Genomic DNA, 9,965 nt, shown 5'->3' with positions numbered 1-9,965 from the left:
AAATTCAATCAATGTAATTAACAATTAACTGAATAAAGAATAAAAAGCATAAACCATTTAAATAGATGCAAAAAAGGCTTGGTAAAATTCAATACCTACTCAATATAAAAAATCAATCAGTGTAGTGGCATAGAAGGAAATTTCCTCAATCTGTTAAAGAGCACTAACAAAAACATCATAGCTAAATTCATATATAATAGTGTGAACAAGCCAAGGATATTTGCTCTCACTGCTTCTACTCAACACTGGATTGGAGTTTTTAGTTGGAGCAATTAAGCTGTAAAAAGAAATAAAAGGCATACAAAATGGAAAGGAAGACATAGAAGTGTTTTCTTCTCACAGAAAACATAGAAGCTTGTAAATGATCTATGAAAAAAAGGAATCTATAGCACTTTATAAGTATATTAAACAAAGTAAAATACAATCTTTTATTGTATTTCTATATGTTAGCAACAGATGATGGGAACCCACTGCATATCAAAATTAAAGAAGATCTTAATAAATAGAGAGATATGCCATATACAGAGTTTTGGAGACTCAATAGTTCTAAAATGTCTATTCTTCCCAAATTGAACAATAGATCCAATGGTGTCCTAGTCAAAATTCCAATAGACATACTTAGAAATTGACCCACAGATTCCAAAATTCATACTGAATGAAAAGGACCTAGAAGAGTCAAAACAATTTTGAGAAAAGAGAACAAAGTTGGTGAGGATGTAAACAATTGGAACTCTCATATCCTGCTGGTTGGAATGTAAATGGTACATATTCTGGGAAATAATTTCACAGCTTCTTTTAGAGTTAAACATATTCTCTACTACCCGGCACTTCTCCCTAAGTGTTCCCTCAAGAGAAATAGAAACCTTTGTCCACAAGAAGACTTGTACAAGAACATTCACGAGGCAAGCATTATTCAAAATAATAAAAACCCAGAAACTGTCCAAATATCTGTCTACAGCAGTATATGTAACCAAGCTGTGGTATATTCTTAAAATGGAATACTTTTCAGAGATAAGGAATAAACTACTGGTAAATGCACCTCCATTGATGAATCTCAAAAACATTATATTAAGTTAAAGAAACCAGATACCAAAGAATGAATACTACATGATTCCATGTATATAAATTTCAAGGACAGTGACATTAATCTATATGATGAACAGCAGAACAATAGTTTCCTCTGCTGGGAGGTGGGAGGAATGGGGAATGCCAGACGTGATGAGAAAATTTTGAGTCTTAACTGAGTGATGGTTGTATTCGTCAAGATGTTCATGTAAAATCTGGGTCAAGTTCACCACCAGAAATGACAGCCGAGAGCGCATATGAAGTAACTGGGAGGAAAAGTGTGAGACAACTGCGTTATCACATAATGTTGTATATTGGAGACATCTGAAAAACTCAGAAAAACTGGTGCCATAACAGTCAGTGCCATGTTGGTGTACCAAGCTGATGGATTTGGCATTAAAAGTTGCACGCATCAACATTTTATAGATGTTAATTAGCAGTAAGGGCAGTAGTGAAAAAGAAATGAAAACTGCTCTGCTCCTTATTCCAAAACTATGAATTAAAAATCCATATACCTTAAACACAATGGAATACTATGAGGCAGTAAGAAGGAATGAGGTCATGAAACATATGACAGCTCGAGGACATAATGCTGAATGAAATAAGCCAGACACAAAAAGAGAGATTGTATGTTACCACTAATGTGAACTCTGTGAAAAATGTAAAATAAATATATATTGTAGAATGTGGGGGACCTAGAGATAGACAGCAACTAGTGAAGGGGGAACGCTAATCTAATAAGAACAGATAAGTTATGGAGAGTAAGCTTAATGATATGGGAATGCTCAGGAATGACTATGGTTTGTTAATTTTCTTGGGGTACGGTAGGAACATGTTGCAAGCAATGTAGTTATTTTAGTTATTTTAGGTTAGTTATTTTAGATTACTTGTTTTTCTTAATCCTTTTTTTTTATTTTGTTTGAGGTGGTTTTTTAATTTTTTGATAAGTAAAGTATAAAAAAGTCATTAAATCAACTTGTATTTTCGAAATTTTGCGAAAAGCAAACTTACAGCCAAAAAAAAAAAAAAAAAAAACACTTGTCTGAGTTTGATTTTACAGAATAGGAAATAGTGCTACACAGGTAAGTGAAAAGTAGTGATGACAGAATTGAGTCTAGAAACAGATATTTTGCTTCTCGATTCAAGGCTTGCTCCTTTACACAGTGCCTGATTAGCCTGAGCCTTTTGCTTAGTGTGGACAATTTGAAATTGCTATCACCTGGTCAGATATGTTTTGGTAATATACTACATAAGAACAAAATTTAATTTTATTTACCTTAACATAAGATTTGGCCAAATATACAGCCTTGTAAAATAGGTATTATACCCTCAAATTTTAGATCACTTGCATTTATTATATTTCCATAGCTTTTTGTCTGATCAACTGCAGATTCATTGAGATATTTTATCTTGAAGTTAACATACAGCATCCGTATAGTGGTTTTCTCAGTTATTGATTTGGGTTATCACATTTGTCAAATGTAAATTTCCTTAGTTATTTTGGACACCCTTGAAAATTTAAGTTCTTGTTTAGTGTGTTAAATAACTTTTATGAACCATAGTCTTAAATTCATTCTACTAGTCATATGCACAATGCAAACTGAGGATCTGGCTGTCTGATTTGATTGATGCTGAATTCCCAGCCTCTAAATCTCTGCCCATAATGCAGGAGACTTTCAAAAATTATTTGTTGAATGAATGAATGAATGAATAGCTGCTGCTTTTCTAAGGACTTATAAAAAAAAGGATAATTTTTTTTAGAGTTTCAGAATATTTCTAAGAACTTCTGATTTGCTTAGTGAGAGAAAAAAGGGGGAAATTTTGATTGCTGAGGCAATGGATTCTATAGTCATAGACTGAAATTTTCTCTGTGTTTTGAAACCTGTGTGAATAAAAATGTGATGAGCAAGTAGTCTAGTCCTGACTGATGTTTCACATGAAAAGTAAAAAAAAAAAAAATTCATATACCTCAAATTTCTGCTGTAATTCTGATCTTATTTATCTTTAATGAATTCAAAAGCTATAAGGGCTATCAAATGATGTATCATTAAAATGTGCATTTGAGGTTAATTCACTAGCAGAATGGCAAACATGAAGTCCAATGATTCTGAATAATATATCATATATGTGTGAGTATATATATTCATATATGTATATATATATTTATGTGTGCTGTGTATATACATCTATATGTATATACATTAATTATTTTGCAAACAGTTTTAATTGAACTTTAATGAAGTCAAAATACAAAAACAAAAAATTTTGACTGTATTTATGGGTAGTCCTGTTTTTATTAAACCTAGTAATAAATATTTCATTTCCTCGCTTTATGTCATATTAAACCAATGTTGTTTATTTAAATTTTGTTGGTTTTGAGCCTTTATTTTTATTTAGTTTGTAAATTTGTTTTTATTTTATAGTTAAAAAAGAGCTAAATGTTAAAGTGCTCATATTTTGCAAATATAACTGATATTTCAGTAAAAATAGTTTTTTTGTTTCCTTGAATAAAATCTCTGCATGCATACATATGTAGATACATACAAACAATTAAATAATATGTGGTCTTTGTAGAAAAAAATTTAAACACTGAACATATAAACAAGAAAATGATAAACTCTCCAATCTAGAGATTATCACTGTCAACAGTTTTTTGCCTTCTTTCAGGTTTTTATGCATTTCTATAATTTAGCATTGTTTAGTTTAACCATCCTATATATTCAGTTTGATTTTGCTTAACATTTTATCTTGTTTGACTCCATGTCCTCAAATATTGTGGTTAAACAGGATTACCTGAATATATATTCCATAATTTATTTAATCAATCATATGTGTATATTTGTGCATACTTATTTTATCATTTTTTTCTGTTATAAACAACACTGCAATATGTACTAAATGTGTATGAATAAGTATTATATATTTTATAAATAATTTATATTTATACTATAAATATAAATATTTGTCACAATTTTGAAGCCTTTTAAAATCTTTCTTACCCTGTCAAAGGATCAGCTCAATTTCCTTTTTTTCCACATAATCAGAATGCAACAGTACTTGACATTGATTGGAAACAGGGAGTTCATAAAGAGGTCCTGGTTTAATTTTTCCTCTGAATTGACTGAAATGATCAGTCACCAAATACTAATTGAGCACTTACCAAGGGCCAACTGTATTAGGCTATACTCCAGATGCTGGGTTAATAACATCTTAAAATCTTTTCTAATCTCATTAGTCTTATAACTTAGACCAAGCTAATCCTGGGCCATAGTTGTAAGTATGCACATGTGAAGAGGAGGGATGACAAGAAGATATCAAAAACAATTATAGAACACTAGGCTGTATACGAAGAGTGAGAGGAGGTCTGAGGGAAAGGAAAACAAATTGGAGAAATGTCACTGAAGCAGAACTGGAAATCCTACATCAGAGCTGTCAATCGGCTACACTTAGTTGTCAAGGATTAGATAAATCTGTTTATGTAAAACTTTTCCAGGGGTGCAAGCACTAACTTGGGGACACACATATTTAAAATATGGTCATTGTGCATTTAATCATTGCAGCGAGGGATGCAGCCAGTTCTCTGTTCAATCATGACCCCAGCTTTTCAGCCAGAAGTGATTTTGTTGTTTTTCCCAACATACCTAGATTCCCTTCTGTTGCAGAAAAAGATGCCTAGGGTAGAGCATTCTTTCACATACCTGAAGTCTGCCATTAAGTCACCAAATAATAGACATTGCAAATTATTCCAGCCAAAGGTTTCAGTACTTCAGCCCAGCAGCAGCAACTGGTTAGAAAAGCCTTGAGCTAGCAAAGTGGTGCCTTGGGTTTGAATGCATTTGCTCCATTTGAAACAGCAGGAGTCCCACCACACAGCATCTACTCTAAAAATAGAGTCTAAGTTTACCCTACATGGAAAACAAACTATTAGTACAGAATTATGAAATCCTCTGAGGACATGATTAATATGCATGAATGTATACATAAAGCCAAATTCTATTTTAATATTATGCCCATGGGTAAAGTTCAGTTTATGACCACCGAATGACTGTCCTCCTAGAAGGCAAATGGAAATTCTTCTCTGTGCTATAGAATAAGGACAAAAGCAGGATGGGCTGTGATTCCAGACCTGTCTGTCTTTTGAAAGACTGATGGCACTGGAATTCAGAGGTAAAAAATCAAATCCAAGAGGTGGAATGCTACTTGAATAAATCAGGATATCTTAATGTCTCCAGAACTCACTACCCTGAACCCTATTTTCTTGGGGGAAAAAAAAAACATAAATAATTTACATGTGCAAGCCGTAAATTTAGTGATCATTCATTCATTACCTAAAAGAGGTCTCCTGTTAAATATTAATGTTTGATTCAATGGAGAAGATTATACCATTTAACAAGTTCCAATCAGTGCCATTAGAAGAAAGATATTCAATAGATGGTTTTGATTAGAATGATCATGAAGAGCTTTCTATTTCATAGATGAAAATGAGGAGCCAATTCAGCCCATATGATGGCTATTATTTCTACATGTAGATTTTTCTATGACATCATTAAAGTGCACATCAGTGCTAATTCTTTCAATGCTCATAAATTTTCTTTTAGGCTTTTTCTTGAAAAGTTTAATGATATTATTGATAACCAACTCATCTGAGAGAGAAAGAAAGCAGATTAATAAGACTTCTGTAAGTATATTGAGCCCTTCAGAAGGAAAGCTTGCTCTGAGTATGTAAATGCTATGTGATTACACAAATATGAAGATAAACTAATGGGTGAGACTCACTTTGCTTTGACCAATTTATAAATCTTTACATCAGATGTTATTAAATCATAATTCAAGTCCTTGGAGTTGCTCATTTGACTCAGTTGCTGATAGAGGCAAAGAAACTTATTCATGCATGAAAATTGCTCGTGGATGATAATGGCCTGAAGCACCAGAGTAAGCTGTTCATTAACTTTTAAAATGATAGCTCCCCAGATAACCCAAGACATTGAACTGATGAGTTTTCCTTGGACTAAGAGTCCTTACAGAGAAGTGGATGCAAAATAACATATGTTGGGGATATATCCCAGAATCCCAAGCCATCAGCCTGCTCCCACCCAAGACTAGGTAGAGGGTTATAGGGGGAGATATTATTTTTAAATGGCTCATGTTTGTTTCATAGCTCATCTTCCTGTAGAGTTTGCTTTTGCTCTTTTTAGGTTGTCAATATGTACTCAATTTATAACTGCTTCAAAAATTAGAATTTGAATAATCAGGTACATTTTCCAAAAGCTGAGTCCAAGACCAAGCATAAGAAATTGTAATACCCTTCTCTCTGACTTTCACCCTCCTGCCCCGTGATATCCATCCTTGGCAATGTTGCATTCTGTTCATTCTTACTTTCATATTTCAATTTGCTCTTATTTCTTCAGATTTTTATCCACTTTATCTATTATCTTCCCCAAAGGAGATGACTGATTTTTACGAAAGTAGCCTGGTCTCCAGACTGGGGAATTCCGGCCTATTCCCACGAAGTCAGATTTACTGGCAAAGGGAGTAGGGATAAAACAGATTAAACAAGGACATTGGACATTTATTCTAGTTTAGTAAATGAATTCCAAATCAAATCTAACCAGAGTCAATATGTACTGTTGGAATATCCCCAGTGAATCCAGCACTTTTTTAAGTTTTCAGAGGTCAAAGAAAATCAAAACTATTCTTCAAAAACTGAATATTTCTATAATAAAAACTTGCCTACATACTATCAACAAAAGATACCACATAAGCAAGAGCTAAATTGTATATGATATACCATCATGCTATATTCTCTCTGAGAAAGCATCTTTCTGATCCATTGGTTATAAAACCCCAGCCAAAAAAATGAAGACTATTTTAAATCAAAGTTGGCCAGACTCTAACACATATAAAAATTTCATCATGGAATTAAAAAAAAAAAACAAAAAACCTAGAACCAAAGAGAAGTAATGAATGCTACATGCATAATTTCTTTCTGAGAAGCTCAAAACCATTTAGGGATAATCTCTCAATTTTCTAATCCATTTCTCTGAGAGACAATTGAAGTGTAATTCTAAATACATACAAAGTATAAATGGAAAGAAAAGGTTAATTGTGTCTTTGTAAGTGCTTGACAAAGTTCAGTTATCATTTCATGAAGGACCATGGAGAATTTCAGCAGAAGAGTTAGACCATGGGTACTTCCTTACAGGCTGGCCAGGAACTGATTGTTCCCCAGAAAGGTTAATGAAACTAGAGGAAGACTTCCCCTGCAGAAATTCATGCATTTTGGCCAACCACAGATACACTGTAAATTTAGAAGGAATAAAAGCCAACACAGAGGTAGACAACAAAGCTTAGTGCAAAATTTAACACATCCAAGTTCTGATCTTGATTCCACTCTTTGCTAGATGTGTGATCTTGAACAACTTACATAATTTCTGCATCTGTAAAATTATGAGATCCATTTCTGGTAGCATGGTGGACTAAATATAAGGAAAAGGCTTCTATGTAAAATACTGGATAAAATATATATTTGAGATATTTTTAAATGCATTGTGCTACTGACAAATTAGTAAAGAATCCTCCAAAGTACACAACAATTTTAAAGAGACAGCCTTTTCCATGGAGGAACTTGATGAAACTTGAGTTTTGTGTTTTTCTTCTGATGCTACAAGTACTCTAAAACAAAAAAAGAAAAACCCAGGTCCTACCCTAGATGGGGAGTCTAATAATATCCCTGGCATAAAGCCTTCGTTTCCAAAGAACTGCATGCTCAGTGTAAGGTGAATTGATACAAACCAATCTCCAGGTGAAAGGAAAAGATTGACAGCCTGCATAAGGAAAAAATAATTCCACTATGTGATACTTAAAAGAGATGCATTTAACATAAGGATACAGAAATGTTGAAAGCAAGGGATTAGAAAAAGATGTACTAAACAAACAAACAAACAAAACTGCTGTAGTTACAGTAATATAAACCAAAATAGCACTTAAAGGCAATCTATTACTAGAGATAGAGAATTATTATGTATGACAAAGTTCATAAGGAAGAGAGAACAATTATGAATAACACGGCCTCAAAATATATATGCAAGAATAGACAAAAGTTTAAGAGAGTAAAAACTCTACAATAGTATTGGGAGTTTTAATGCATCTCTCCTTACAATTGATAAAGCAGGTAAATGGTACAAAAGATATATACAATTTGAACAAACAACAAAATTGATCTAATGGACATGAGCAGAATATTGTCAAAAAATTTGAGCACATGCTTCTTTTTAAGCATACACAGAATTGTATAAAAATTGTCCTCATTCTGAGCCATAAGAAGTTTCAAAGATTTTCAAAAAATTGGTATCCCATGTTTAGTTATAAAAAGGGAAAAATTAATACCCATAATTTAAAGTTTCCTCATTGTACTGGTTTTGATGTATTATGTCCCCCAAAACACCATGTTCTTCGATGAAATCTTGTAAGGCCAGTGGTATTAGTGTTGATTAGGTTGGAACCTTTGGTTAGGTTGTTTCCATAGAGATGTGACCCACCCAACTGTAGGTGATAACTCTGGATTATTTCCATGGAGGTGTGGCACTGTGCATTCAGCATGGGCCTTGATTAGTTTACTGGAGCACTATATAAGCTCAGACAGAAGGAGCTTGGTGCTGCAGCTGAGGGACACATTTTGGAAGATGGCCATTGAAAGCTGAGGCAGACATTTTGGAGAACACCATTTTGAAATGTAACCTGGGAGCAAGCAGACGCCAGCCACATGCCTTCCCAAGTAACAGAGGTTTTTGAGATGCCAATGGTCTTTCTCCAGTGAAGGTACCCTATTGTTGATGCCTTACCTTGGACACTTTATGGCCTTAAGACTATAACTTTGTAACCAAATAAACCCCCTTTATAAAAGCCAATCCATTTCTGGTGTTTTGCAAAACTGCAGCATTAGCAAACCAGAACACTCATGATAAAATTTAAATATACTACCAAGTAACTCAAGTGTAGGTTGACCTATACCCACTTTTGTCTATAATTGTCCTGGTTTGTATCTTTTACCTCCATATAATTAATAACAGTGCATCCTTTTTGTGGTGGCCCAAGTCCCAGGCCCCCACCTAAATGGTGATAAGACCCCAGATACATAACATTTGCTTAATCAGAACAAAGATCAAGAAAGTAAACAACCTCCCTGGAGGGAAAATAATGTAATCACCGATGTAAAACGGCATTGACTATATCTTCATTTTAAACATTAGTCTTAGCAAAATATCAGGTCTTAAGCCCCATTAATGATTATACTAGAAGCCCGACATCCTCATACTATACGGAATGTCTTTGTTCTAAAATCATATACGTATTATTCTTTGCACTCCCATCCCTTTGCGGGGTGCTATCCCTCCAGACCAGCCGCCCCTGGAGAATCTCTACTGTTCATAAGTCCTAAATAAGTCTATGTCTACTTCTGTGGCTGGCATGTTTTTTGCTCTCACAGCAGCACCAACTAGTGCTTTGCACAAACTTGGACTGAGTACAAACACTGTCTTCTCAAAAATGTCCTAATTTAGACAATACAGTATGTGATCACTCTATTGAGAGGCCAAGAAAAAGTCATATTTTTTTTCAAATGCTTAAAACTAAACAATAAAGACCTATTCCATATGGAAACTTGTAGGATGAAATCAAGGTGGTCATTAGAAGAACAATTAGGTCCTGACATTCTTATAATGGAAACAGAACAAAGGGTAAATTTTAATGAGCTCATAAATGCCACTCTGAGGTATATCCTATAGGCAGTGTATTTGCTAACAGACTTGTGGAAGGGACAATTCTTTATTGTATGAAATTGTCTCATGCATTTCAGGGCCTTTAATATTCTTTCCCCTTAACTCTGAATGTCACTGTGACAA

Source organism: Choloepus didactylus, chromosome 12, assembly GCF_015220235.1.
Source record: "Choloepus didactylus isolate mChoDid1 chromosome 12, mChoDid1.pri, whole genome shotgun sequence".
NCBI lineage: Eukaryota > Metazoa > Chordata > Mammalia > Pilosa > Megalonychidae > Choloepus > Choloepus didactylus.
Note: the sequence above shows the minus strand (reverse complement) of the source record.